Genomic DNA, 27,483 nt, shown 5'->3' on the forward strand with positions numbered 1-27,483 from the left:
TCAAGGCCACATAGCGGGCACTGATCATCGTCTGTTATGCCGGCGCGAAATAGCCGCTGCTTGACCATGAACCCCATATGATACACTCGGAGATTCATACTTGACAATCGGGGACCCAACGTAGAATTGACAAGTGATGGAACCCGGAACTTCTGTAAAGGGCCCCCGAAGTAAGCCCGCCAACGTTCTTCACCATTCGATTCCGGAATCGGGGTTACGGCATTGAAAGTTTTGGAAATTGACGTATATGTAATTTTGTCCAATTCCACAGAGATCCCTGTGTCCGCGACTAGCGCGAACGTTGGCCGTGTCTCAAGCTCGTAGACCTCTTTACTGTGTATCACTCGATGTACCGCGGGAGGGAGAGAATCTTTGATCCTTTGAAAAATTTGCAACAACCGACGGCGACCGATTCCGGAATCTGCGGTCAATTCCAAAAAGGCTTCACCCGGAAGAAATCCCAGGATGACCTCGTAGCAAATATCTTTCAGGTAGACCACGCCACAAGAAGCAAGAAGACGCCCCTCAGCCAAAGAAATGTTCATGATTAAAAGATTTGAGTTATAAAATAGGGGCTCCATAATAGGGTTGGTCAAAGGAACCAAGGTCCATCGCGTGAGAGCCAAGAACTCTTTCCAAGCCAATAACATTGATCCATGGCGTTTCGGCATAGCGCAAATCAGACGACGTTCAATTCTAATCCGTAGCATTGAGAGACCCTGGTGAAGTCCGCCGCCATATTCGTCAAAGAACCGAGACGCAACGCATGCGACATGCGAAGGCTTGGACCCGGTAGCGAGCTGCAAACATTCCTTCAGACGAAGTACCTTCTGTTTGATCCGAAGATTGATTAATCCAAACCCGCCTTGACTCTTATGGCGAGTTAAGGTTTCGTACGATATAGAATGTGGGCGATCCTTCCAAATAAAATCCAACATGAGCCGCTTAAAATCAGAGAACCAGCGGTCCGGTAAATCAAAAACCTCCAGTATATGCCACAATATCGACGCTCCTAACACGTTAATGATAATGACTTTCCCAAAAATGGTCAGACTACGACCCTTCCAAACGTGTAGGACATTTTAAAATTTTTCATACCGGCCCTCCCAGTTCATCGTGGCAACGACGTCATGGTCATAGCCCAAGGTCACGCCCAATACCTTTATTGAACGGGTGCTAATAACAAGCCCAGCCACAGTCTGGTCCGCGTGAAATCGCAAGGAGCCGAGCCAACAACCAGAACTTTTTGCAAGATTAATGGCAGCTCCCGAAGACTGGCAATAAAGTTCAATATCCTCCAAAAGGTAAGTAACATCCCTAGGCCCAGTGACGAGAATGGAAGTGTCATCAATATGTTGAAACACCACAGGGGACGGTGTTAAGTCCGTGAGCATTATCCGACATATACGTTTGTCCGTTTCGAGTAAGGCGCAAAAAGGTTCAGATGATAGAACGTACAGCAAAGGACTGAGCGGACACCCTTGACGAACCGAGCGGCTAATGACAAAAGAATCGGTAACATATCCATGAAGCTTAATAGCTGTCTTGGCGCCAACTAAAAACATCTGAATCCAAGCGCGGAAGCGTGCGCCGAAACCAAAGGCTTCTAAAATTGCAAATAGATACGGCCATTCCACCCGATCGAACGCTTTTAACAAATCGAGTTGAAGAAAAATCCCTGGCCTATTTTCCATTTTTAAAAACTCCATGACATCAGACAGAAAACGGGGAGTATCGGAAATGGTACGCCCACGAATGCCACCAGTTTGACACGATGACGTAATTAAAGGTAAAAGCGGCGAAACACGGCGAGTAAAAACCTTAGCAAGGAGTTTCCTATCGCCATTCAATAGGGTAATTGGCCTCCAATTTTTCAGAAGAGTCAAATCCCCCGATTTAGGCAACAAAACCACCATCCCTTCTCGCATGCTATTCGGCAAAAGGCCACGGGCTTCGCATTCGGCAACCAAGCGCATAAAGTCATCTTTAATTAGAGGGATAAAGAAACGCAGGAACTCATTGGTAAAGCCATCTCTACCGGGGCCTTCCCTCCGGCCAAATTAGTTAACTCCGTGTAAATGTCGCTCCAGGTCACGACGGCTTCGCAGGAATCGCGGTCACCTTCAGTAAGCCTCCCTGAGATTAAATTCTTCAAATTGTCAGTAGCGGCTTGAGACGTAACGCCTCGTGTATACAACTCCGAATAAAAACGGAACACTTCCTCCCTTATTAACGCAGGATCTTTAATAATCGCCCCCGAAGGGAGAGTCAGAGAAGTCATTTGACGTTGACGCTGACGAAATTTCTCCAGCCGCAAAAAATACTGAGTGGGGCGTTCCCCCAAATCTCTCCACTCCAACCTCGAACGAACTAATGCACCCTGCAAATCGTTCTCTTCCATATCTCGTAATTTACTCGTTACCGCAGCTATTTCGTCTAAAATCGTATTTGTTTTTAATGGCGAATGTTGTAGGTCTCGAAGACTATTTTGTAAGTCCGCCCATACAGCCCGCTTCATCAACGCTTTGTGACGCCCGTAAAAAATGCAGTACTCCCGTATTTTAACTTTTAAAGCATCATACCACTCAAAGATATCGGTTAAATAACAAGGCCAAGAATAACTATTTTTAACTGTCCGCTCGATGGCCGTGCAAAAAAGTGCGTCTTCTAAAAAAGTAGAATTAAAACTCCAAGTTCCGGGCCCCCTAAGAATACCACTAGGTTCAAAAATCAGAGAAACACCCTTATGGTCAGAGAAACTACAAAAAACATGCATACACTTTGAAATATTATATACGTCTGAATGTAAAGCAAAAAAATAATCAATTCGAGAACTCACAAAGTTACCAAAAACCACCCCCGATCGCGTATAATCGAATGTTTTTTTATGTTGCAACCGCCAAATGTCTACCAACGAGAGATAAGAGACCCAGCGATGAAGATTCGTCATTCCACTCACCGTAATCTTGGCAGGCGACCGCCGATCAAAAACTCGAGAAACAATATCATTAAAATCACCGCCCAATAGCGGACGATTTAACACACGAACAATGGGAATTAAATTTTGCATAAAAATAGATCTATTGACCGCATCGGTTGGGGCATAAACAGAACCTAAATCAACTTTCTCGCCTTCAATTTAAGCGGAAATAAAAATATACCGGCCCTCGTTAGAACTTATCAAATTACATTCTTTAAAATCAAGTAACCGCGAAATACAAATTGCCACACCGCAAAATTTGGTGTCCAAGTTCGAGTCCACGTAGACCCCACCCGAAAAAAAAGTCCGAAAAGTACTTACATGAGACGCCTCCCAATGAGTCTCTTGCAACAACAACACATCATAATGCTTCGCCCACAAAACCAACTTTCGCATCTTCTCTACATCGCGCAAACCGCCTACATTAATCGTCAGAATTTTCACCGGCATTTGGATTCAAATTAATTTGGGTCCATTGACCCGATGGCAACTTCTGAAATATATTGTGCGGAGGACCTGTAGACGGATTAGTAGCTGAATCGGTGTCACCAGATGAGATCCGGTGCTTGGAACCCCTTTGAGCTTCACCAGTCGGTTTGACGCGGCCCACTTGGTCGGCGCCCATTCCCTGAGACATCGGCGTTGCGTTAGGAGTGGCAATATGAACGTCTTCATGTTCGGCACCCAATAAACCAGGACCATCGACGGCATCCTTACGACCCTCAGCGAATTGATCAATCGATCCCCCCGCGACAATGACAGGGGGTTGTCCACGCTCCTGTCCCTTCATCTCCACTGCAGGGCGTTCCCAAGTAGGGCAATTACGCACAGCATGACCTTGTGTTTTACATTTACGGCAAATAAATTGAGGGCAATCCTTATATAAATGATCGGATGCTAGACACATATTACAGACTTTAACTTGCGATTCATGAGTGACACGGTAAGAATTTTCTCTATTTAAGACATCCGGAACTCGAAGACTGTAAGGTAACGCTGATTTACCTTCCGGGAGCGTCAAACGGACTGATCGGATACCACAATAGAACCCGGCTTTTTCCCGCCACGAAATCGTACCTCTGACTTCGCAGCCCATCATCGTCAACTTCGCCAGCAACGCCTCATCAGTAACATAATCCGGAAGGCCGAAAAAATTTGCCGTAACAGTTTTTTTGGTGACGCTCGAAATGGCATAAGTAATGCTGTCTACCTCCAACCCAGTGTCAATCGCATCATTAATCAAAGTTTCAGACGAAAATACCAAAATGTAGCCGCCCGTGGACGGAACAACAGATTTCACCGCATCCAAACCATATTGAATTTTCACCGCCTCCGCAACATCGTCAAACTTCGGTAATTTTCCTTCAAAATCCACAAAAACCGACCGTTTAACAATATCCATCCTGGATCAGAAGACCCAGGAGGGGAATCACCCGCAAGAAACCGAAACTAGATAAAAAGGTTTTAACAGAGAAGAAAAAAAAACTTGAACTAAAATAACACCTTAAAGGCGGCAAACAGGCTTAGCGAAAACGGAGCGAAAAAAGACGAACCGTTCACAACCAAACCCAAAGCGAGAATCATACCCCTAGACCAACGGACCATGTTACTTTGCTCTCAATATGTGAATATCCCGTTGAAGTCTCCTCCATAAAACTAATTCGTAGAAAGATTTTCCGCGGGGTCCGTCCGGGATTTGACCCCGGGACCTCTCACACCCAAAGCGAGAATCATACAACTTACTTTGCTCTCAATATGTGAATATGAAGCCTAACCTGTTGAAGTCTTCTCCATAAAACTAGTTTGTAGAAAGACTTTCCGCGGGGTCCGTCCGGGATTTGAAACTGGGAACTCTCGCACCCTAAGCGAGATCATACCCTTAGACCAACGGACCATGTTACTTTGCTCTCAATATGTTATTATGTAGCCTAACCCGATGAAGTCTTCTCTATAAATCTGAATGGTAGAAAGATTTTCCGCGGGGTCCGTCCGGGATTTGAACCCGGGACCACTCGCACCCAAAGCGAGAATCATACCCCTAGACCAACGGACCATGTTACTTGGCTCTCAATATGTGAATATGAAGCCTAACCCGTTGAAGTCTCCTCCATAAAACTGATTGGTAGAAAGATTTTCCGCGGGGTCCGTCCAGGATTTGAAGCCGGGACCTCTCGCACCCAAACCGAGAATCATACCCCTAGACCAACGGACCATGTTAGTTTGCTCTCAATATGTGAATATGTAGCCTTACCCGTTGAATTCTCCTCCATAAAACTGATTGGTAGAAAGATTTTCCGCGGGGTCCGTCCAGGATTTGAAGCCGGGACCTCTCGCACCCAAACCGAGAATCATACCCCTAGACCAAAGGACCATGTTAGTTTGCTCTCAATATGTGAATATGTAGCCTAACCCGTTGAAAACTTCTCCATAAAACTGGTTTGTAGAAAGACCTTCCGCGGGGTCCGTCCGGGACTTGAACCAGGGACCTCTCGCACCCAAAGCGAGAATCATACCCTAAACTAACTGACCATAATACTCTGTTCTCAATATGTGAATATGAAGCCTAACCCGTTGAAGTCTACTCCATAAAACTGATTGGTAGAAAGATTTTCCGCGGAGTCCGTCCAGGATTTGAACCCGGGACCTCTCGCACCCGAATCGAGAATCACACCCCTAGACCAACGGACCATATTACTTTGCTCTCAATATGTGAATATGAAGCCTAACCCGTTGAAGTCTACTCCATAAAACTAATTGGTAGAAAGACTTACCGCGGAGTCCGTCCAGGATTTGAACCCGGGACCTCTCGCACCCGAATCGAGAATCACACCCCAAGACCAACGGACCATGTTAGTTTGCTCTCAATATGTGAATATTTAGCCTAACCCGTTGAAGTCCCCTCCATAAATCTGATTGGTAGAAAGATTTTCCGCGGGGTCCATCCGGGATTTGAAACTGGGAACTCTCGCACCCTAAGCGAGAACCATACCCCTAGACCAACGGACCATGTTAGTTTGCTCTCAATATGTGAATATATAGCCTAACCCGTTGAAGCCTCCTCCATAAATCTGATTGGTAGAAAGATTTTCCGCGGGGTCCGTCCGGGATTTGAACCCGGGACCTCTCGCACCCGAAGCGAGAATCATACCCCTAGATCAACGGACCATGTTAGTTTGCTCTCAATATGTGAATATAAAGCCTAACCCGTTGAAGCCTCCTCCATAAATCTGATTGGTAGAAAGATTTTAAGCGGGGTTTGCCCGGGATTTGAACCCGGGACCTCTCGCACCCAAAGCTAGAATCATACCCCTAGACCAACGGACCATGTTACTTTGCTCTCAATATGTGAAAATGTAGCCTAACCCGTTGAAAACTTCACCATAAAACTGGTTTGTAGAAAGATCTTCCGTGGGGTCCGTCCGGGATTTGAACCCGGGACCTCTCGCACCCGAAGCGATAATCATACCCCTAGACCAACGGACCATGTTACTCTGCTCTCAATATGTGAATATGTAGCATAACCCGTTGAAGTCTCCTCCATAAAACTGATTGGTAGAAAGATTTTAAGAGGGGTCCGTCCGGGAATTGAACCCGGGACCACTCGCGTCCAAAGCGAGAATCATACCCCTAGACCAACGGACCCTTTTTCTTTGCTCTCAATATGTGAAAATGTAGCCTAACCCGTTGAAAACTTCTCCATAAAACTGGTTTGTAGAAAGATCTTCCGTGGGGTCCGTCCGGGATTTAAACCCGGGACCTCTCGCACCCGAAGCGATAATCATACCCCTAGACCAACGGACCATGTTATTTTGCTCTCAATATGTGAATATGAAGCCTATCCCGTTGAAGTCTCCTCCATAAAACTGATTGGTAGAAAGATTTCCCGCGGGGCCCGTCCGGGATTTGAACCCGGGACCTCTCGCACCCAAAGCGAGAATCATACCCCTAGACCAACGGACCATATTACTTTGCTCTCAATATGTGAATATCTTGAAAAACCCGTTGAAGTCCCCTCCATAAATCTGGTCGGTAGAAAGATTATCCGCGGGGTCCGTCCAGGATTTAAACCCGGGACCTCTCACACCCAAAGCGAGAATCATACCCTAGACCAACGGACCATGTTAGTTTGCTCTCAATATGTGAATATGTAGCCTAACCCGTTGAAGACTTCTCCAAAAATCTGATTGTTAGAAAGATTTTCCGAGGGGTACGTCCGGAATTTGAACGCGGGACCTCTCGCACCAAAAGCGAGAACCATACCCCTTATTTTACTCTCAATATGTGAATATGAAGCCTAACCCGTTGAAGTCTTCTCCATAAAACTGTTTTGTAGAAAGACTTCCCGCGGGGTCCGTCCGTGACTTGAAACCGGGACCTCTCGAACCCAAAGCGAGAATCATACCCCTAGACCAACGGACCATGTTAATCTACTCTCAATATGTGAATATGTAGCCTAACACGTTGAAAACTTCTCCATAAAACTTTTTTGTAGAAAGATATTCCGCGGGGTCCGTCCGGGACTTGAACCCGGGACCTCTCGCACCCTAAGCGAGAATCTTATACCTAGACCAACGGACCATGTTACGTTTTTCACAATATGTGAATTTCTTGAATAACCCGTTGAAGTCTCCTCCATAAAACTGATTGGTAGAAAGATTTTCCGCGGGGTCCGTCCGGGATTTGAAACCGGGACCTCTCGCACCCAAAGCGAGAACCATACCCCTAGACCAACGGACCATATTACTTTGCTCTCAATATGTGAATATCTTGAAAAACCCGTTGAAGTCCCCTCCATAAATCTGATCGGTAGAAAGATTATCCGCGGGGTCCGTCCAGGATTTAAACCCGGGAACTCTCACACCCAAAGCGAGAACCATACCCCTAGGCAAACGGACCATGTTAGTTTGCTCTCAATATGTGAATATGTAGCCTAACCCGTTGAAGCCTCCTCCATAAATCTGATTGGTAGAAAGAAGATCCGCGGGGTCCATCCGGGATTTGAATCCGGGACCTCTCGCACCCAAAGCGAGAATCATACCCCTAGACCAACGGACCATGTTACTCTGCTCTCAATATGTGAATATGTAGCATAACCCGTTGAAGTCTCCTCCATAAAACTGATTGGTAGAAAGATTTTAAGAGGGGTCCGTCCGGGAATTGAACCCGGGACCACTCGCGTCCAAAGCGAGAATCATACCCCTAGACCAACGGACCAATTTAATTTGCTCTCAATATGTGAATATGTAGCCTAACCCGTTGAAGTCTCCTCCATAAATCTGATTGGTAGAAAGATTTTAAGCGGAGTCCGTCCAGAATTTGAACCCGGGACCTCTCGCACCTAAAGCGAGAATCATACCCCTAGACCAACGGACCCTTTTACTTTGCTCTCAATATGTGAAAATGTAGCCTAACCCGTTGAAAACTTCTCCATAAAACTGGTTTGTAGAAAGATCTTCCGTGGGGTCCGTCCGGGATTTAAACCCGGGACCTCTCGCACCCGAAGCGATAATCATACCCCTAGACCAACGGACCATGTTATTTTGCTCTCAATATGTGAATATGAAGCCTATCCCGTTGAAGTCTCCTCCATAAAACTGATTGGTAGAAAGATTTCCCGCGGGGCCCGTCCGGGATTTGAACCCGGGACCTCTCGCACCCAAAGCGAGAATCATACCCCTAGACCAACGGACCATATTACTTTGCTCTCAATATGTGAATATCTTGAAAAACCCGTTGAAGTCCCCTCCATAAATCTGGTCGGTAGAAAGATTATCCGCGGGGTCCGTCCAGGATTTAAACCCGGGACCTCTAACACCCAAAGCGAGAATCATACCCTAGACCAACGGACCATGTTAGTTTGCTCTCAATATGTGAATATGTAGCCTAACCCGTTGAAGACTTCTCCAAAAATCTGATTGTTAGAAAGATTTTCCGAGGGGTACGTCCGGAATTTGAACGCGGGACCTCTCGCACCCAAAGCGAGAACCATACCCCTTATTTTACTCTCAATATGTGAATATGAAGCCTAACCCGTTGAAGTCTTCTCCATAAAACTGTTTTGTAGAAAGACTTCCCGCGGGGTCCGTCCGTGACTTGAAACCGGGACCTCTCGAACCCAAAGCGAGAATCATACCCCTAGACCAACGGACCATGTTAATCTACTCTCAATATGTGAATATGTAGCCTAACACGTTGAAAACTTCTCCATAAAACTTTTTTGTAGAAAGATATTCCGCGGGGTCCGTCCGGGACTTGAACCCGGGACCTCTCGCACCCTAAGCGAGAATCTTATACCTAGACCAACGGACCATGTTACGTTTTTCACAATATGTGAATTTCTTGAATAACCCGTTGAAGTCTCCTCCATAAAACTGATTGGTAGAAAGATTTTCCGCGGGGTCCGTCCGGGATTTGAAACCGGGACCTCTCGCACCCAAAGCGAGAACCATACCCCTAGACCAACGGACCATATTACTTTGCTCTCAATATGTGAATATCTTGAAAAACCCGTTGAAGTCCCCTCCATAAATCTGATCGGTAGAAAGATTATCCGCGGGGTCCGTCCAGGATTTAAACCCGGGATCTCTCACACCCAAAGCGAGAACCATACCCCTAGGCAAACGGACCATGTTAGTTTGCTCTCAATATGTGAATATGTAGCCTAACCCGTTGAAGCCTCCTCCATAAATCTGATTGGTAGAAAGATTATCCGCGGGGTCCATCCGGGATTTGAACCCGGGACCTCTCGCACCCAAAGCGAGAATCATACCCCTAGACCAACGGACCATGTTAGTTTGCTCTCAATATATGAATATGTAGCCTAATCCATTGAAGCCTCCTCCATAAAACTGATTAATAGAAAGATTTTTTGCGGGGTCCGTCCGGGATTTGAACCAGGGAGCTCTCGCACCCTAAGCGAGAATCATACCCCTTACTTTGCTCTCAATATGTGAATATGAAGCCTAACCCGTTGAAATCTCCTCCATAAATCTGATTGGTAGCAAGATTTTAAGCGGGGTCCGTCCGTGATTTGAACCCGGGACCTCTCGCACCCAAAGCGAGTATCATACCCCTAGACCAACGGACCATGTTATTTTGCTCTCAATATGTGAATATGTAGCCTAACCCGTTGAAAACTTCTCGATAAAACTGGTTTGTAGAAAGATCTTCCGTGGGGTCCGTCCGGGATTTGAACCCGGGACCTCTCGCACCCGAAGCGATAATCATACCCTTAGACCAACGGACCATTTTAGTTTGCTCTCAATATGTGAATATGTAGCCTAACCCGTTGAAGCCTCCTCCATAAAACTGATCGGTAGAAAGATTTTCCGTGGAGTCCATCCGCGATTTGAACCCGGGACCTTTCGCACCCGAAGCGACAACCAAACCCCTAGACCAACGAACCATGTTAGTTTGCTCTCAATATGTGAATATGTAGCCTAACCCGTTGAAGTCTTCTCCATAAAACTGATTGATAGAAAGATTTTCCGCGGGTACCGTCCGGGATTTAAACACGGGACCTCTCGCACCCTAAGCGAGAATCATACCCCTAGACCAACGGACCATGTTACTTTTTTCACGATATGTGAATATCTTGAATAACCCGTTGAAGTCTCCTCCATAAAACTAATTCGTAGAAAGATTTTCCGCGGGGTCCGTCCGGGATTTGAACTCGGGAACTCTCGCAAACAAAGCGAGATACATACCCCTAGACCAACGGACCATGTTAGTTTGCTCTCAATATATGAATATGTAGCCTAATCCGTTGAAGCATCCTCCATTAAACTGATTGATAGAAAGATTTTCCTCGGGGTCCGTCCGGGATTTGAACCTGGGACCTCTCGCACCCTTAGCGAGAATCATACCCCTTACTTTGCTCTCAATATGTGAATATAAAGCCTAACCCGTTAAAGTCTCCTCCATAAACCTGATTGGTAGAAAGATTTTAAGCGGGGTCCGTCCGGGATTTGAACCCGGGAACTCTCGCAAACAAAGCGAGATTCATACCCCTAGACCAACGGACCATGTTAGTTTGCTCTCAATATATGAATATGTAGCCTTACCCGTTGAAAACTTCTCCATAAAACTGGTTTGTAGAAAGATCTTCCGTGGGGTCCGTCCGGGATTTGAACCCGAGACCTCTCGCACCCGAAGCGATAATCATACCCCTAGACCAACGGACCATGTTATTTTGCTCTCAATATGTGAATATGTAGCCTAATCCGTTGAAGCCTCCTCCATAAAACTGATTGGTAGAAAGATTTTCCGCGGGGTCCGCCCGGGATCTCTCGCACCCTAAGCGAGAATCATACCCCTTACTTTGCTCTCAATATGTTAATATGTAGCCTAACCCGATGAAGTCTTCTCCATAAATCTGATTAGTAGAAAGATTTTCCGCGGGGTCCGTCCGGGATTTGGACCCGGGACATCTCGCACCCAAAGCGAGAATCATACCCTAGACCAACGGACCATGTTACTTTGCTCTCAATATGTGAATATGAAGCCTAACCCGTTGAAGTCTACTCCATAAAACTGATTGGTAGAAAGATTTCCCGCGCGGTCCGTCCGGGATTTGAACCCGGGACCTCTCGCACCCGAAGCGATAATCATACCCCTAGACCAACGGACCAGATTACTGTGCTCTCAATATGTGAATATGAAGCATAACCCGTTGAAAACTTCTCCATAAAACTGGTTTGTAGAAAGATCTTCCGTGGGGTCCGTCCGGGATTTGAAACCGGGACCTCTCGCACCCTAAGCGAGAACCATACCCCTAGACCAACGGACCATGTTAGTTTGCTCTCAAAATGTGAATATGTAGCCTAACCCGTTGAAGCCTCCTCCATAAATCTGATTGGTAGAAAGATTTTCCGCGGGGTCCGTCCGGGATTTGAACCCGGGACCTCTCGCACCCGAAGCGAGAATCATACCCCTAGACCAACGGACCATGTTACTTTGCTCCAATATGTGAATATGTAGCCTAACCCGATGAAGTCCCCTCCATAAATCTGATCGGTAGAAAGATTTTCCGCGGGGTCCGTCCGGGATTTGAACCCGGGACCTCTCGCACCCAAAGCGAGAACCAAACCCCTACACCAACGGACCATGTTACTTTGCTCCAATATGTGAATATGTAGCCTAACCCGATGAAGTCCCCTCCATAAATCTGATCGGTAGAAAGATTTTCCGCGGGGTCCGTCCGGGATTTGAACCCGGGACCTCTCGCACCCAAAGCGAGAATCATACCCCTCGACCAACGGACCATGTTAATTTGCTCTCAATATGTGAATATGTAGCCTAACACGTTGAAAACTTCTCCATGAAACTGGTTTGTAGAAAGATTTTCCGCGGGGTCCGTCCGGGATTTGAACCCGGGACCTCTCGCACCCTAAGCGAGAAATATACCCCTAGACCAACGGATCATATTACTTTGCTCTCAATATGTTAATATCTTGAATAACCCGTTGAAGTCCCCTCCATAAATCTGATCGGTAGAAAGATTTTCCGCGGTGTTCGTCCGGGATTTGAACCCGGGACCTATCGCACCTAAAGCGAGAACCCTACCCCTAGACCAACGGACCATGTTAATCTACTCTCAATATGTGAATATGTAGCCTAACACTTTGAAAACTTCTCCATAAAACTGGTTTGTAGAAAGATCTTCCACGGGGTCCGTCCGGGATTTGAACCCGGGACCTCTCGCAACCTAAGCGAGAAATATACCCCTAGACCAACGGACCATATTACTTTGCTCTCAATATGTGAATATCTTGAATAACTCGTTGAAGTCCCCTCCATAAATCTGATCGGTAGAAAGATTTTCCGCGGGGTCCGTCCGGGATTTGAACCCAGGACCTCTCGCACCCTAAGCGAGAGTCATACCCCTAGACCAACGGACCATGTTACGTTTTTCATAATATGTGAATATCTTGAATAACCCGTTGAAGTCTCCTCCATAAAACTGATTGGTAGAAAGATTTTAAGAGGGGTCCGTCCGGGAATTGAACCCGGGACCACTCGCGTCCAAAGCGAGAATCATACCCCTAGACCAACGGAACATGTTACTTTTCTCTCAATATGTGAATACGTAGCCTAACCCGTTGAAGTCTTCTCCATAAAACTGGTTTGTAGAAAGACTTTCCGCGGGGTCCGTCCCGGATTTGAAAACGGGACCTCTCGCACCCTAAGCGAGATCATACCCATAGACCAACGGACCATGTTAATTTGCTCTCAATATGTGAATATGTAGCCTAATCCGTTGAAGCCTCCTCCATAAATCTGATTGTTAGAAAGATTTCCCGCGGGGTCCGTCCGGGATTTGAACCCGGGACCTCTCGCACCCAAAGCGAGAATAATACCCCTAGACCAACGGACCGTGTTACGTTGCTCTCAATATGTGAATATGTAGCCTAACCCGTTGAAGTCTTCTCCATAAAACTGATTGGTAGAAAGATTTTCCGCGGGGTCCGTCCGGGATTTGAACCCGGGACCTCTCGCACCCTAAGCGAGAGTCATACCCCTAGACCAACGGACCAGGTTACGCTTTTCATAATATGTGAATATCTTGAATAACCCGTTGAAGTCTCCTCCATAAAACTGATTGGTAGAAAGATTTTAAGAGGGGTCCGTCCGGGAATTGAAACCAAGACCACTCGCGTCCAAAGCGAGAATCATACCCCTAGACCAACGGAACATGTTACTTTGCTCTCAATATGTGAATATGTATCCTAACCCGTTGAAAACTTCTCCATAAAACTGGTTTGTAGAAAGATCTTCCGTGGGGTGCGTCCGGGATTGGAACCTGGGACCTCTCGCACCCAAAGCGAAAATAAAACTACTAGACCAACGGACCATGTTAGTTTGCTCTCAATATGTGAATATGTAGCCTAATCCGTTGAAGCCTCCTCCATAAATCTGATTGTTAGAAAGATTTCCCGCGGGGTCCGTCCGGGATTTGAACCCGAGACCTCTCGCAACCTAAGCGAGAAATATACCCCTAGACCAACGGACCATATTACTTTGCTCTCAATATGTGAATATCTTGAATAACCCGTTGAAGTCCCCTCCATAAATCTAATCGGTAGAAAGATTTTCCGCGGGGTCAGTCCGGGATTTGAACCCGGGTACTATCGCTGCCTAAGCGAGAACCCTACCATTAGACCAACGGACCATGTTAATCTACTCTCAATATGTGAATATGTAGCCTAACACGTTTAAACTTCTCCATAAAACTGGTTTGTATAAAGATCTTCCGTAAGGTCCGTCGGGGACTTGAACCCGGGACCTCTCGCACCCAAAGCGAGAATCAAACCCCTAGACCAACGGACCATGTAAGTTTGCTCTCAATATGTGAATATGTAGCCTAATCCGTTGAAGCCTCCTCCATAAATCTGATTGGTAGAAAGATTATCCGCGGGGTCCATCCGTGATTTGAACCCGGGACCTCTCGCACCCAAAGCGAGAATCATACCCCTAGACCAACGGACCATGTTAGTTTGCTCTCAATATATGAATATGTAGCCTAATCCATTGAAGCCTCCTCCATAAAACTGATTGGTAGAAAGATTTTTTGCGGGGTCCGTCCGGGATTTGAACCCGGGAGCTCTCGCACCCTAAGCGAGAATCATACCCCTTACTTTGCTCTCAATATGTGAATATGAAGCCTAACCCGTTGAAATCTCCTCCATAAATCTGATTGGTAGAAAGATTTTAAGCGGGGTCCGTCCGGGATTTGAACCCGGGACCTCTCGCACCCAAAGCGAGTATCATACCCCTAGACCAACGGACCATGTTATTTTGCTCTCAATATGTGAATATGTAGCCTAACCCGTTGAAAACTTCTCGATAAAACTGGTTTGTAGAAAGATCTTCCGTGTGGTCCGTCCGGGATTTGAACCCGGGACCTCTCGCACCCGAAGCGATAATCATACCCCTAGACCAACGAACCATGTTAGTTTGCTCTCAATATGTGAATATGTAGCCTAACCCGTAGAAGTCTTCTCCATAAAACTGATTGATAGATAGATTTTCCGCGGGGTCCGTCCGGGATTTGAACCCGGGACCTCTCGCACCCTAAGCGAGAATCATACCCCTAGACCAACGGACCATGTTACTTTTTTCACGATATGTGAATATCTTGAATAACCCGTTGAAGTCTCCTCCATAAAACTAATTCGTAGAAAGATTTTCCGCGGGGTCCGTCCGGGATTTGAACCTGGGACCTCTCGCACCCTTAGCGAGAATCATACCCCTTACTTTGCTCTCAATATGTGAATATAAAGCCTAACCCGTTGAAGTCTTCTCCATAAAACGGATTGATAGAAAGATTTTCCGCGGGGTCCGTCCGGGATTTGAACCTGGGACCTCTCGCACCCTTAGCGAGAATCATACCCCTTACTTTGCTCTCAATATGTGAATATAAAGCCTAACCCGTTGAAGTCTTCTCCATAAAACGGATTGATAGAAAGATTTTCCGCGGGGTCCGTCCGGGATTTGAACCCGAGACATCTCGCACCCGAAGCGATAATCATACCCCTAGACCAACGGACCATGTTATTTTGCTCTCAATATGTGAATATGTAGCCTAATCCGTTGAAGCCTCCTCCATAAAACTGATTGGTAGAAAGATTTTCCGCGGGGTCCGCCCGGGATCTCTCGCACCCTAAGCGAGAATCATACCCCTTACTTTGCTCTCAATATGTTAATATGTAGCCTAACCCGATGAAGTCTTCTCCATAAATCTGATTGGTAGAAAGATTTTCCGCGGGGTCCGTCCGGGATTTGGACCCGGGACATCTCGCACCCAAAGCGAGAATCATACCCTAGACCAACGGACCATGTTACTTTGCTCTCAATATGTGAATATGAAGCCTAACCCGTTTAAGTCTCCTCCATAAAACGGATTGATAGAAAGATTTTCCGCGGGGTCCGTCCGGGATTTGAACCCAAGACCTCTCGCACTCAAAGCGAGAATCATACCCCTAGACCAACGGACCATGTTACTTTGCTCTCAATATGTGAAAATGTAGCCTAACCCGTTGAAAACTTCTCCATAAAACTGGTTTGTAGAAAGATCTTCCGTGGGGTCCGTCCGGGATTTGAACCCGAGACCTCTCGCACCCGAAGCGATAATCATACCCCTAGACCAACGGACCATGTTATTTTGCTCTCAATATGTGAATATGTAGCCTAATCCGTTGAAGCCTCCTCCATAAAACTGATTGGTAGAAAGATTTTCCGCGGGGTCCGCCCGGGATCTCTCGCACCCTAAGCGAGAATCATACCCCTTACTTTGCTCTCAATATGTTAATATGTAGCCTAACCCGATGAAGTCTTCTCCATAAATCTGATTGGTAGAAAGATTTTCCGCGGGGTCCGTCCGGGATTTGGACCCGGGACATCTCGCACCCAAAGCGAGAATCATACCCTAGACCAACGGACCATGTTACTTTGCTCTCAATATGTGAATATGAAGCCTAACCCGTTGAAGTCTCCTCCATAAAACTGATTGGTACAAAGATTTCCCGCGGGGTCCGTCCGGGATTTGAACCCGGGACCTCTCGCTCCCAAAGCGAGAATCATACCCCTAGACCAACGGACCATGTTACTTTGCTCTCAATATGTGAATATCTAGAAAAACCCGTTGAAGTCCCCTCCATAAATCTGATCGGTAGAAAGATTATCCGCGGGGTCCGTCCAGGATTTAAACCCGGGACCTCTCGCACCCAAAGCGAGAACCATACCCCTTACTTTACTCTCAATATGTGAATATGAAGCCTAACCCGTTGAAGTCTTCTCTATAAAACTGATTCGTAGATAGATTTTCCGCGGGGTCCGTCCGGGATTTGAACCCAGGACCTCTCGCACCCAAAGCGAGAATCATACCCCGTGACCAACGGACCATGTTACGTTGCTCTCAATATGTGAATATGTAGCCTAACACGTTGAAAACTTCTCCATAAAACTGGATTGTAGAAAGATGTTCCGCGGGGTTCGTCCGGGATTTGAACCTTGGACCTCTCGCACCCTAAGCGAGAATCATACCCCTAAACCAACGGACCGTGTTACTTTTTTCGCAATATATGAATATCTTGAATAATCCGTTGAAGTCTCCTCCATAAAACTGACTCGTAGAAAGATTTTCCGCGGGTCCGTCCGTGATTTGAACCCGGGACCTCCCCAAAGCGAGAATCATACCCCTAGACCAACGGACCATGTTACTTTTTTCACAATATGTGAATATGTAGCCTATCCCGCTGAAGTCTTATTCATAAAACTGATTGGTAGAAAGATTTTCCACGGGGTCCGTCCGGGATTTGAACCCGGGACCTCTCGCACCCTAAGCGAGAATCATAACCCTAGACCAACGGACCATGTTACGTTTTTCATAATATGTGAATATTTTGAATAACCCGTTGAAGTCTCCTCCATAAAACTGAATGGTAGAAAGATTTTAAGCGGAGTCCGTCCGGGACTGGAACCCGGGACCACTCGCGCCCAAAGCGAGAATCATACCCTAGACCAACGGACCATGTTACTTATTTCACAATATGTGAATATCTTTAATAACCCGTTGAAGTCTCCTCCATAAAACTGATTCGTAGAAAGATTTTCCGCGGGTCCGTCCGGGATTTGAACCCGGGACCTCCCCAAAGCAAGAATCATACCCCTATACCAACGGACCATGTTACTTTTTTCACAATATGTGAATATGAAGCCTATCCCGCTGAAGTCTTATTCATAAAACTGATTTTTAGAAAGATTTTCCGCGGTGTCCGTCCGGGATTTGAACCCGGGACCTCTCGCACCCAAAGCGAGAATCATACCCCTAGACCAACGGACCATGATACTTCGCTCTCAATGTGTGAATATGTAGCCACAAACGTTGAAAACTTCTCCATAAAACTGGTTTGTAGAAAAATCTTCCGCAGGGTCCGTCCGGGATTTGAAAACGGGACCTCTCGCACCCTAAGCGAGAATCATACCCCTAGACCAACGGACCATGTTAATTTGCTCTCAATATGTGAATATGTAGCCACAAACGTTGAAAACTTCTCCATAAAACTGTTTTGTATTAAGATCTTCCGCGGGGTCCGACCGGGATTTGAACCCGGGACCTCTCGCACCCTAAGCGAGATTTTTTTTTTTCAGCGCCATTTTTTTTATTAAGACCAAAAGTATTATTTACATTTAAAAAACTTTTAAATAAAACAAAACTCAAGCAGTTATGAAAAATCGAAGCACAATAAAACTTTTGACACCAAATAATCAAGCAGTCATAACATTAGCATTGAATAAATTCACTTAAAAAGTCCCAATAAAATATTTTTTAACACAGTACAATTCTGAGAGGTATCCGGCTTTAAAAGTTTCAATTGGTTAATAGTTTCTTTGCGAACAAATGCTTTAATACGACTTGTTAGCACCGGAACCCGTGTTATTTTCCCGACACTCTTCAAATTACGACTCCGCCATATTTCGTCTTTAAGGACCGCGGAAAGCAATTTCGCCACCGACCAGAAAATTGGAGGTCTCTTAATGGTGGACGGAACAATCGAAAAAACGATAAACTGGGCACGAGGCTCAGATATAAAACCGAAAATTGAAACTGGGAGCTTTAAAATTGTGATAAAAAGCCAGGTCCACCACTCCTGAACTACGGGACACGTTACAAAAAGATGACTGACTGTTTCGCACCGAGAATTACAAAATAAACACATATTGTCCGCGACAAGACCAGCATGGAGTAACCGTTCTTTGACCGGAAATGCTTGGTGGATGAGACGAAAGTTAATGTCCGCGTACCGCGTAGCCATTAGAGGGCAGGACACTTTTCCCCAATGCACTTGCACAAGTGGCGCGGAGAAAAAACCTCTCCAACGTTCTTCGCCTCCAGACTCCATGGAACACGCTTTCTTTACCAAAGAACGGTAAAAGTCGGATGATTTGAGCTCGCTGAAAACGACAGCCTCTTCTTTAGAGTTGATGACCCGAACCAATTCGGAAACCGGTGGCTCATGAACCAGAATATCCAAAGAGTCCACAAAATGAGCCGCAACATCTTATGATAGAGCGAAAGTATTGACCGGTCCAGTAAACGTGGTTTAACCGATAAAACCATGTCCAAGATGACGGTATGAGGGAGGAAACCTGGGATGACCTCATACGTTATATCTCTCACAAGAACGAGCCCCGCGCGCGCGAAAGTAGCTATCTCTTGCGCCGACGCGGAAAAACCGGTAACTCGCGGTTTCAGAAAAATCGGCTCAAAGACAGGATTCGCGTGCGGTAAAACAGTCCATTCATTGGCGACAAGTAATCTGTTCCACGCGCTAACAATACTGCGATACCGGGGAACCATCCTTGGTAATAGTTTCTGGTCGAACTGAAGCCGAAAGACTTGAAAGCCAATGCCCTCATAACCGCCATAAAAGGAGAGCAAAAACCGTGAGACGTCCTTCATCGCGGAATCAGAGGAGTCGCCGATAAAGCCTTTAATTTCTTTTAAACGGAACGCGAGGTTTTTCAGCTGGAAATCGACGAGGCCGTACCCCCCTTCAGATTTCGGACGAATTAATGTTTGGTAATCCACGTGACGCATGCCAGGACCCCAAATAAAATCCATCACCGCCGTTTTAAATCTTTGTGCCCAGGCTAATAGCAAATCTACCGAGCTCAGAGTATGCCAAAGCGTGGAAGCCGCCAGCACGTTAATGACGACAATTTTGCCCGTTAACGTAAGACGACGTTGTTTCCACGAACGTAAAGTGCCGGTGAACTTGTCCATTTGGGGGTTCCAGTTAAGACGGAGCAATTCTTGACCATCGTTCGTTAAATAAATCCCCAAAATCTTCAGTGGGTCGCCACTTATGGACACCCCAGAGATCACCATCGGAAGGCGATTGCGATACGACCCAAGCCACTGCGCCTGACATTTCTTTACGTTTAATTTGGCTCCGGACGCTCGACCATACCGCTCGTATTCATGAATAGCCTCGACCATCCCATCAGTTGAACTGGTTAGAATCGTATTATCGTCCATGTGCGCAAACAGCAAAGGTAAGTGGCCGGTACCAAACATCGGGAGCCGTGGAATAGCCGAATTGCGCAACAGCGCAGCGAAAAGTGGTTCTGTCGAAAGGATATAGAGGAGGGGACTAAGCGGGCAACCCTGGCGAACTGAACGGCGCAGGGGAAAAAAATCCGTCAAAAAGCCATTGACCCGGACACATAACTTGGCGTGGACTAGAAAGGCTTGAATCCATTTGAGGAAAAAAGCACCAAAGCCCATACTGCGAAGCACTTCAAACAAAAAGGACCAGTCCACTTGATCAAATGCCATCTCCAAATCCAGTTTTAACAAAACTCCTGGTGCGTTTGTTGCCAATACAAGTTCAGACGCATCCAGCAAAAAGCGAGGCGTCTGCGATATGTCCCGGCCTCTCACCGCTCCCGTCTGGCATGGAGAAATTATATCCGGCAAAAGAGGTGCCAGCCTATTAGCAAAGAACTTCGCGAGTATTTTATAGTCTACATTGAGCAGCGATATAGGACGCCAAGACGCCAAAAAAGTGAGATCGCCGGACTTAGGGACAAGCAAAATCAGACCCTCAGTCATTGTACGGGGCAGTACACCATCCCGAGCAATCGTGGCCAAAACCCGAAGAAAACCTTCCTTGACTAAAGGCAAGAGAAATGACCAAAACTCGACTGTGAAGCCATCGCGGCCAGGGCTTTTCCCCCGCTTCATTGATTTTAAGGCCGTAACAATCTCCGACCAGACAATGGTATTGTCCAGGCTCCGCCGTTTGTCCTCTGATACTCTTCCCTGTACCAAGGAAGAAAAAATCCCGCCAGCTACGGGATCTACCGGTGCCTTAGCATAGAGCCTCGCATAGTATTCAAAAATATTCTGACGAATAGTGGTACCGTCGCGGGTGATCTCGCCACTGGACAATGTAAGCGACTGAATCGTTTTTTTCCTCTGCCGAAAATTTTCGAGGCGCAGAAAAAAAGCAGTAGGTTTTTCGTCGGCTAAAAGGTGCTGGGCTTTCGCACGAACTGCGGCACCAACGAACTCATGGGCGGTAACTTGAGAAAGGGATTCCGTCAAAACAATAAGTTTGGTTTCTTCATCAACTGACAAATTCCGACGAGCAAGGTCTCTCTATTTGCAATTTGGTTTTATGCGCGCGACGATGCGAGGCCAAATGTTTGGAGTAAAAAATAGCGTAATCACGCAAAGATATTTTCAAATCTTCATACCACCGAAAAATTTCTTCCCGGTAGTCAAGTGAGGTTTGGCTTCGTTCCACTATACGAGTACAACCAGTGAGAAAGTTATCATTCTCCAACAAAGAGGAATTAAAAGCCCAAGTTCCCGGCCCTCTCGGAGAACCAGACAGATCAATTTGCACTATGAGGGCTTTATGATCAGAAAAAGGAGAAACCATGTAAGTGCAACGAGATAAAAGAGCTAGTTCGGGCCGCCGAACGAAAAAGTAGTCTATTCGGGAGAATAAATATCGCCCAAAAACAAATCCAGCCCGCGAATATTCAAATTGCGAAGGATGGTAGTGACGCCAAACATCGACTAATGAAAGTTCGCCAGACATGGTTGGTAACGAATAATTTGCCGGGCGCCGGTCCATTGAAGGGTTCATGACATCATTTAGATTGCCAAAAATAAAAGGCCGATGAAGCGTACTACAAATATTGGCGATTTCTTTAAAAAAGGTCGAACGGGAGGCTGCGTCATTTGGAGCGTAAACATTAATATAGTCGATACAGGTATCATCTATTTCCAATGAGGTCAATAAAAAACGCCCCGTATTTTTATGTACTACCCTGGCCGTATTAAAGTTGCAACACCGCAAAAACCTCCATTATTTAAATCCAGGTCAATAAAAACTTTACCTCTAAAATACGTTTTAAAAATAGCTACATGTTCCGGGAGCCAGTGGGTTTCTTGTAAAAAAACGAGATCATAGTCCTTTATAAAAGCTATTGCAGGTTCCATTTTCGTCTTATCACGCAATCCATTAACATTTAGCGATAAAAAACGTAACGCCATATTAATTATGCCATGTTGTGATCTTCCAAAACTCCATCAGACGGTTGCCCTCCAGACCCCATGGGGTCAGAGTCGTCACCAGGAGGCAAATTGGGCGTAGAGGCAAGCTTACCGGTCAGGCGGGAGGACTTAAGAATAGAGGAACTCTTTCGGCGATACGGAAACAAAATGACGTCACCGTCGTCCGTTGAATGATGACGCTTGCTGTTAGGCCTACCGCTCTGTTTAAATTTAGAAGAACGATTAATTATCGCAGCATCCGGTTTACTAACACCCACGTCAGCCGAATCCTGTGGCGCAACGCCCTCTGCCTTATCAGCGGAATTATCATTACCAGCCCGCTGAGGACAATTACGAACGGTGTGGCCCTGTTGCTCGCAACCGAAACAAACAAACTTAGGACAGTCCTTGTATATGTGATCGGAAGCCAAACACCCGTTACAGACCCGGCCTTGGCGATCATGCTGGACTTCGTAAAAGGACTCCACCCCCATCATGTCCTTAAGTTTAATGCGATAGGGAAGTGACGAAACCCCTTCCGGTAACGCCACCTTCACACGTCGAACTCCCGTGTAAATATTCTTCTTATTCTTCGCCAATACGATCTCTCCCTTTAAATCACAGCCCATACTACGCAATTTCTCCATCAAAGCCTCGTCAGCAACAAATTCCGGTAAACCAAAAAAAGAGGCTACCACTACCTTAACAGCAACATTCGACACGGCATAGACTTCTTCATTAATATCAATTCCCTGCAAAACGCAGTCCTCGGCGTCCTTGACAGTGACGAACGTAACAAAAAAACCACCTGTAGTTGGAACAACCGACGAGATGGCCTCCAACCCAAAAGCCAGGTGGATCGCCGTAATAACATCATCTTCTGTTATATCTTGGTTAGCGCAGGTTAAAAAGTTAGAGCGTTTAAAAATATCCATCCTGGATTTCAGACAAAAACCCAGGAGGGCAAGGAAACCGAAAAAAAAACTGCCCAGATTAGTAAATTATAATTTAAGCAAACAAATTGTAAGAAAAATAACCGAAACTAAGGCTTAGCGAACCGGCGAGGAGAGTAAAGAAAAACGAACCGCACTCTCCAAAAATCCAAACGCGAATCCCCTAAGCGAGAATCATACCACTAGACCAACGGACCATGTTACGTTTTTCACAATATGTGAATATCTTGAATACCCCGTTGAAGTCTCCTCCATAAAACTGATTGGTAGAAAGAATTTAAGCGGGGTCCGTCCGGGATTTGAACCCGGGAACTCTCGCACCCAAAGCGAGAATCATACCCCTAGACCAACGGTCCATATTACTTTGATCTCAATATGTGAATATCTTGAATAACCCGTTGAAGTCTCCTCCATAAAACTGATTGGTAGAACGATTTTAAGCGGGGTCCGTCCGGGATTTGAACGCGGAACCTCTCGCACCTAAAGCGAGAATCATACCCCTAGACCAACGAACCAAGTTACTTTGCTCTCAATATGTGAATATGTAGCCTAACCTGTTGAAAACTTCTCCATAAAACTGGTTTGTAGAAAAATCTTCCGGGGGTCCGTCCGGGATCCGAACCCGGGACCTCTCGCACCCAAAGCGAGAATCATACCTCTAGACCAACGGATCATGTTACGTTTTTCACAATTTGTGAATATCTTGAATAACGCGTTGAAGTCTCCTCCGTAAAACTGATTGGTAGAAAGAATTTCCGCGGGGTCCGTCTAGGATTTGAACCCGGGACCTCTCGCACCCAAAGCGAGGGCCATACCCCTAGACCAACGGACCATGTTAGTTTGCTCTCATTATGTGAATATGTAGCCTGACCCGTTGAAGTCTACTCCATAAAACTTATTGGTAGGAAGATTTTCTTCGGAGTCCGTCCAGGATTTGAACCCGGGACCTCTCGCACCCGAACCAAGAATCATACCCCTCAACCAACGGACCATGTTAATTTGCTCTAAATATGTGAATATGTAGCCTAACCCGTTGAAGTCCCTTCCATAAATCTGATTGGTAGAAAGATTTTCCGCGGGGTCCATGCGGGATTTCAACCCGGGGCCTTTCGCACCCGAAGCGAGATTCAAACCCTTAGACCAACGGACCATGTTAGTTTGCTCTCAATATGTGGCCTAACCCGTTGAAGCCTCCTCCATAAATCTGATTGTTAGAAAGATTTTCCGCAGGGTCCGTCCGGGATTTGAACCCGGGACCTCTCGCACCCTAAGCGAGAATCATACCCCTAGACCAACGGAACATGTTACTTTGCTCTCAATATGTGAATATGTAGCCTAACCTGTTGAAATACTCTCCATAAAACTGATTGGTAGAAAGATTTTCCGCGGGGTCCATCCGGGATTTCAACACGGGGCCTTTCGCACCCGAAGCGAGATTCAAACCCTTAGACCAACGGATCATGTTAGTTTGCTCTCAATATGTGAATATGTAGCCTAACCCGTTGCAGCCTCCTCCATAAATCTGATTGTTAGAAAGATTTTCCGCATGGTCCGTCCGGGATTTGAACCCGGGACCTCTCACACCCTAAGCGAGAATCATACCCCTAGACCAACGGAACATGTTACTTTGCTCTCAATATGTGAATATGTAGCCTAACCTGTTGAAATACTCTCCATAAATCTGATCGGTAGAAAGATTTTCCGCGGGGTCCGTCCAGGATTTTAACCCGGGACCTCTCGCACCTAAAGTGAGAATCATACCCGAGACCAACGGACCATGTTAATTTTATTGACAATATGTGAATATCTTGAATAACTCGTTGAAGTCCCCTCCATTAATCTGATCGGTAGAAAGATTTTCCGCAGGGTCCGTCCGGGATTTGAACGCGGAACCTCTAGCACCCAAAGCGAGAATCATACCCCTAGACCAAAGAACCAGGTTACATTGCTCTCAATATGTGAATATGTAGCCTAACCTGTTGAAAACTTCTCCATAAAACTGGTTTGTAGAAAGATCTTCCGCGGGGTCCGTCCGGGATTTGAACCCTGGACCTCTCGCACCCAAAGCGAGAATTATACCCCTAGACCAACGGACCATATTACTTTGGGCTCAATATGAGAATATCTTGAATATCCCGTTGAAGTCCCCTCCATAAATCTGATCGGTAGAAAGATTTTCCGCGGGGTCCGTCCAGGATTTGAACCCGGGACCTATCGCAATTAAAGCGAGAATTTTTTTTTTTTTTAATTATATCATTAAAAAAATACACGACGCGTGTATGGTACAAAAAGCGAAATGCAACAAGATAATAGAACAAGGAAAAAAATACAAAGTAACATTTGATAAATCGGTCGCGAAAATGAACATCGATAAAGAAAGAAAAACGATTAGATAATATTGATTAAACAATAGCGAGAAATAAAAAAAATTAAAGCAACGTATCAAACACTATCAGGCAGTACATGTTGTAGAAATAATTCATGAACAAAAATACTCATTAGTAGATATAAAACAGCATTAAAGACGATTAAGAAGAAATAAATTAACGAAAAAAACTCCTTATTGAAAATGGGAAGCAAAGGCTTAGAACCGACAGAACACAGAAAAGGCCGCAAAACATTAAGAAAATCAATCACCATTAATGTGTAACTTATACATTGAAACCGTAATCATCCGGGATCACAAAGTCCTTATACAGAGGACTGGTAACAGGCTGACCCTGATACCGACACACCCGGGCGTAAAATTCGTTCTCTGAAGATGGAGGCCAGACAACCTCCCTAGGCCACCAATCAGGCCGGCGATGACCCTCGAAAGGGACCAGAGGCATTTTAGAGGGAACTTTCTTTACTTTCGGAGCAGAGCCAGAAGAAGACATTTTCTTTCCGAAATCACCATCACTAGACGACAACGAATGCTTAGCACTCCGACGCGGATCAGACTTGAGACCGGCGCCGACGACTGAAGACTCACCGCCACCAGCCCGGACCGAAGAACCTTGAGGAATAGCGACTGAGACAGGATCAACGACCATCGCGTCACCGGCCGCACCACCGACAGCCGCCGTATCAGAGTCGCGGGACGCCATACGCGGCCAAAGTGGACACTCCCGAACAACATGACCCTGCTTCTCGCACTTGAAGCACTTGAAATCCGGACAATTGCGATAAATATGGTCAGGAGAATAACATTTATTACATATTTTCAACTGAGAATCATGTCGGACAGCGTAAAACTTCTCCCGACCAACAGCATCGGCAACTCGTAAGCGATATGGTAATGATGACAGACTCTCAGGTAAGGTAACACGAACGGTACGAAGTCCGCAATAGAATGATGCCTTTCTATGCCAAACAAGCGGACCCTTGATTTCACAGCCAAGCGACGTTAATTTGGATAAAACGGCTTCATCAGTCACAAACTCAGGTAAGTCCGAAAAGGCGACAGTCACCGTCTTCGCAGAAACGCTTGAAATTTCATATATCTCACCGTCAATATCCAAGCCCGAATCAATAACGCCCTCGACATCGGCCAAAGTCTTCAAGGTGAGAATGTAACCACCCTCATCACAGACAACTAAAGCAGATGCACAATCGAGACCAAAGTTCGCAATCACCGCCGTAGACACAACTTCAAAACTTGGTAGATTTCGTTTAAAATCAATAAAAACCGATCTCTTGAATGCGTCCATCCTGGGTAGAAACACCCAGGAGGGCTTACCAAATTAATAAATTAACAACTATAGATTTAAATGCACGAATAATAACCGAAAGAAAAATAAATTGGTAAAATACCCCGCTTAGGCTTAGAGCGACGAAAACACGGAGCGCAAAATCGAACGACCTGCACTCTCCAAAAGCTCGAACGCAACTCTTTAAAGCGAGAATCATACCCCTAGACCAACGGACCATATTACTTGGCTCTCAATATGTGAATATCTTGAATAACCCGCTGAAGTCCCCTCCATAAATCTGATCGGTAGAAAGATTTTCCGCGGGGTCAGTCCGGGATTTGAACCCGGGACCTCTCGCACCCAAAGCGAGAATCATACCCTAGACCAACGGACCATATTACTTTGGGCTCAATATGAGAATATCTTGAATATCCCGTTGAAGTCCCCTCCATAAATCTGATCGGTAGAAAGATCTTCCGCGGAGTCCGTCCGGGATTTGAACCCGGGACCTCTCGCACCTAAAGCGAGAATTATACCCCTAGACCAACGGACCATATAACTTTGCTCTCAATATGTGAATATCTTGAATAACCCGTTGAAGTCCCCTCCATAAATCTGATCGGTAGAAAGATTTTCCGCGGGGTCAGTCCGGGATTTGAACCCGGGACCTCTCGCACCCAAAGCGAGAATCATACCCTAGACCAACGGACCATATTGCTTTGCTCTCAATATATGAATATCTTGAATAACCCGTTGAAGTCCCCTCCATAAATCTGATCGGTAGAAAAATTTTCCGCGGGGTCC

General features: G+C 46.0%; 32 non-coding genes across 32 annotated transcripts; all 32 read right to left on the minus strand.

The window, feature by feature from the left end:
• Window positions 1–4,961: 4,961 nt before the first annotated feature.
• TRNAP-UGG (transfer RNA proline (anticodon UGG)) lies at window positions 4,962–5,033 on the minus strand. Its single transcript has one exon. It is a non-coding gene; the product is annotated as a tRNA-Pro (tRNA).
• Window positions 5,034–6,073: 1,040 nt separating this feature from the next.
• On the minus strand, window positions 6,074–6,145 carry TRNAP-CGG (transfer RNA proline (anticodon CGG)). Its single transcript has one exon. It is a non-coding gene; the product is annotated as a tRNA-Pro (tRNA).
• A 246-nt stretch (window positions 6,146–6,391) lies between these two features.
• On the minus strand, window positions 6,392–6,463 carry TRNAP-CGG (transfer RNA proline (anticodon CGG)). The gene has a single exon. It is a non-coding gene; the product is annotated as a tRNA-Pro (tRNA).
• An 87-nt stretch (window positions 6,464–6,550) lies between these two features.
• TRNAP-UGG (transfer RNA proline (anticodon UGG)) lies at window positions 6,551–6,622 on the minus strand. Its single transcript has one exon. It is a non-coding gene; the product is annotated as a tRNA-Pro (tRNA).
• Window positions 6,623–6,709: 87 nt separating this feature from the next.
• On the minus strand, window positions 6,710–6,781 carry TRNAP-CGG (transfer RNA proline (anticodon CGG)). Its single transcript has one exon. It is a non-coding gene; the product is annotated as a tRNA-Pro (tRNA).
• Window positions 6,782–6,868: 87 nt separating this feature from the next.
• On the minus strand, window positions 6,869–6,940 carry TRNAP-UGG (transfer RNA proline (anticodon UGG)). Its single transcript has one exon. It is a non-coding gene; the product is annotated as a tRNA-Pro (tRNA).
• Window positions 6,941–7,486: 546 nt separating this feature from the next.
• TRNAP-AGG (transfer RNA proline (anticodon AGG)) lies at window positions 7,487–7,558 on the minus strand. The gene has a single exon. It is a non-coding gene; the product is annotated as a tRNA-Pro (tRNA).
• A 564-nt stretch (window positions 7,559–8,122) lies between these two features.
• TRNAP-UGG (transfer RNA proline (anticodon UGG)) lies at window positions 8,123–8,194 on the minus strand. Its single transcript has one exon. It is a non-coding gene; the product is annotated as a tRNA-Pro (tRNA).
• A 246-nt stretch (window positions 8,195–8,440) lies between these two features.
• TRNAP-CGG (transfer RNA proline (anticodon CGG)) lies at window positions 8,441–8,512 on the minus strand. The gene has a single exon. It is a non-coding gene; the product is annotated as a tRNA-Pro (tRNA).
• Window positions 8,513–8,599: 87 nt separating this feature from the next.
• TRNAP-UGG (transfer RNA proline (anticodon UGG)) lies at window positions 8,600–8,671 on the minus strand. The gene has a single exon. It is a non-coding gene; the product is annotated as a tRNA-Pro (tRNA).
• Window positions 8,672–9,217: 546 nt separating this feature from the next.
• Window positions 9,218–9,289, minus strand: TRNAP-AGG (transfer RNA proline (anticodon AGG)). The gene has a single exon. It is a non-coding gene; the product is annotated as a tRNA-Pro (tRNA).
• Window positions 9,290–9,694: 405 nt separating this feature from the next.
• On the minus strand, window positions 9,695–9,766 carry TRNAP-UGG (transfer RNA proline (anticodon UGG)). Its single transcript has one exon. It is a non-coding gene; the product is annotated as a tRNA-Pro (tRNA).
• Window positions 9,767–9,995: 229 nt separating this feature from the next.
• On the minus strand, window positions 9,996–10,067 carry TRNAP-UGG (transfer RNA proline (anticodon UGG)). The gene has a single exon. It is a non-coding gene; the product is annotated as a tRNA-Pro (tRNA).
• An 87-nt stretch (window positions 10,068–10,154) lies between these two features.
• Window positions 10,155–10,226, minus strand: TRNAP-CGG (transfer RNA proline (anticodon CGG)). The gene has a single exon. It is a non-coding gene; the product is annotated as a tRNA-Pro (tRNA).
• Window positions 10,227–11,091: 865 nt separating this feature from the next.
• TRNAP-CGG (transfer RNA proline (anticodon CGG)) lies at window positions 11,092–11,163 on the minus strand. Its single transcript has one exon. It is a non-coding gene; the product is annotated as a tRNA-Pro (tRNA).
• A 374-nt stretch (window positions 11,164–11,537) lies between these two features.
• On the minus strand, window positions 11,538–11,609 carry TRNAP-CGG (transfer RNA proline (anticodon CGG)). The gene has a single exon. It is a non-coding gene; the product is annotated as a tRNA-Pro (tRNA).
• An 87-nt stretch (window positions 11,610–11,696) lies between these two features.
• TRNAP-AGG (transfer RNA proline (anticodon AGG)) lies at window positions 11,697–11,768 on the minus strand. Its single transcript has one exon. It is a non-coding gene; the product is annotated as a tRNA-Pro (tRNA).
• Window positions 11,769–11,855: 87 nt separating this feature from the next.
• On the minus strand, window positions 11,856–11,927 carry TRNAP-CGG (transfer RNA proline (anticodon CGG)). Its single transcript has one exon. It is a non-coding gene; the product is annotated as a tRNA-Pro (tRNA).
• Window positions 11,928–12,171: 244 nt separating this feature from the next.
• Window positions 12,172–12,243, minus strand: TRNAP-UGG (transfer RNA proline (anticodon UGG)). The gene has a single exon. It is a non-coding gene; the product is annotated as a tRNA-Pro (tRNA).
• Window positions 12,244–12,807: 564 nt separating this feature from the next.
• TRNAP-AGG (transfer RNA proline (anticodon AGG)) lies at window positions 12,808–12,879 on the minus strand. The gene has a single exon. It is a non-coding gene; the product is annotated as a tRNA-Pro (tRNA).
• An 87-nt stretch (window positions 12,880–12,966) lies between these two features.
• On the minus strand, window positions 12,967–13,038 carry TRNAP-UGG (transfer RNA proline (anticodon UGG)). Its single transcript has one exon. It is a non-coding gene; the product is annotated as a tRNA-Pro (tRNA).
• A 245-nt stretch (window positions 13,039–13,283) lies between these two features.
• TRNAP-UGG (transfer RNA proline (anticodon UGG)) lies at window positions 13,284–13,355 on the minus strand. Its single transcript has one exon. It is a non-coding gene; the product is annotated as a tRNA-Pro (tRNA).
• An 87-nt stretch (window positions 13,356–13,442) lies between these two features.
• Window positions 13,443–13,514, minus strand: TRNAP-AGG (transfer RNA proline (anticodon AGG)). The gene has a single exon. It is a non-coding gene; the product is annotated as a tRNA-Pro (tRNA).
• Window positions 13,515–14,696: 1,182 nt separating this feature from the next.
• TRNAP-UGG (transfer RNA proline (anticodon UGG)) lies at window positions 14,697–14,768 on the minus strand. The gene has a single exon. It is a non-coding gene; the product is annotated as a tRNA-Pro (tRNA).
• Window positions 14,769–14,855: 87 nt separating this feature from the next.
• TRNAP-CGG (transfer RNA proline (anticodon CGG)) lies at window positions 14,856–14,927 on the minus strand. The gene has a single exon. It is a non-coding gene; the product is annotated as a tRNA-Pro (tRNA).
• An 87-nt stretch (window positions 14,928–15,014) lies between these two features.
• TRNAP-AGG (transfer RNA proline (anticodon AGG)) lies at window positions 15,015–15,086 on the minus strand. The gene has a single exon. It is a non-coding gene; the product is annotated as a tRNA-Pro (tRNA).
• A 976-nt stretch (window positions 15,087–16,062) lies between these two features.
• On the minus strand, window positions 16,063–16,134 carry TRNAP-CGG (transfer RNA proline (anticodon CGG)). Its single transcript has one exon. It is a non-coding gene; the product is annotated as a tRNA-Pro (tRNA).
• A 374-nt stretch (window positions 16,135–16,508) lies between these two features.
• Window positions 16,509–16,580, minus strand: TRNAP-UGG (transfer RNA proline (anticodon UGG)). Its single transcript has one exon. It is a non-coding gene; the product is annotated as a tRNA-Pro (tRNA).
• A 700-nt stretch (window positions 16,581–17,280) lies between these two features.
• TRNAP-AGG (transfer RNA proline (anticodon AGG)) lies at window positions 17,281–17,352 on the minus strand. Its single transcript has one exon. It is a non-coding gene; the product is annotated as a tRNA-Pro (tRNA).
• Window positions 17,353–17,748: 396 nt separating this feature from the next.
• TRNAP-UGG (transfer RNA proline (anticodon UGG)) lies at window positions 17,749–17,822 on the minus strand. The gene has a single exon. It is a non-coding gene; the product is annotated as a tRNA-Pro (tRNA).
• Window positions 17,823–24,234: 6,412 nt separating this feature from the next.
• On the minus strand, window positions 24,235–24,306 carry TRNAP-AGG (transfer RNA proline (anticodon AGG)). Its single transcript has one exon. It is a non-coding gene; the product is annotated as a tRNA-Pro (tRNA).
• Window positions 24,307–24,552: 246 nt separating this feature from the next.
• On the minus strand, window positions 24,553–24,624 carry TRNAP-AGG (transfer RNA proline (anticodon AGG)). The gene has a single exon. It is a non-coding gene; the product is annotated as a tRNA-Pro (tRNA).
• Between the last annotated feature and the right edge of the window lie 2,859 nt (window positions 24,625–27,483).

The sequence above is a fragment of the Leiobunum rupestre genome, chromosome 10 (assembly GCF_980474605.1).
Source record: "Leiobunum rupestre chromosome 10, qqLeiRupe1.1.hap1, whole genome shotgun sequence".
In the NCBI taxonomy this organism is placed as follows: Eukaryota; Metazoa; Arthropoda; class Arachnida; order Opiliones; family Sclerosomatidae; genus Leiobunum; species Leiobunum rupestre.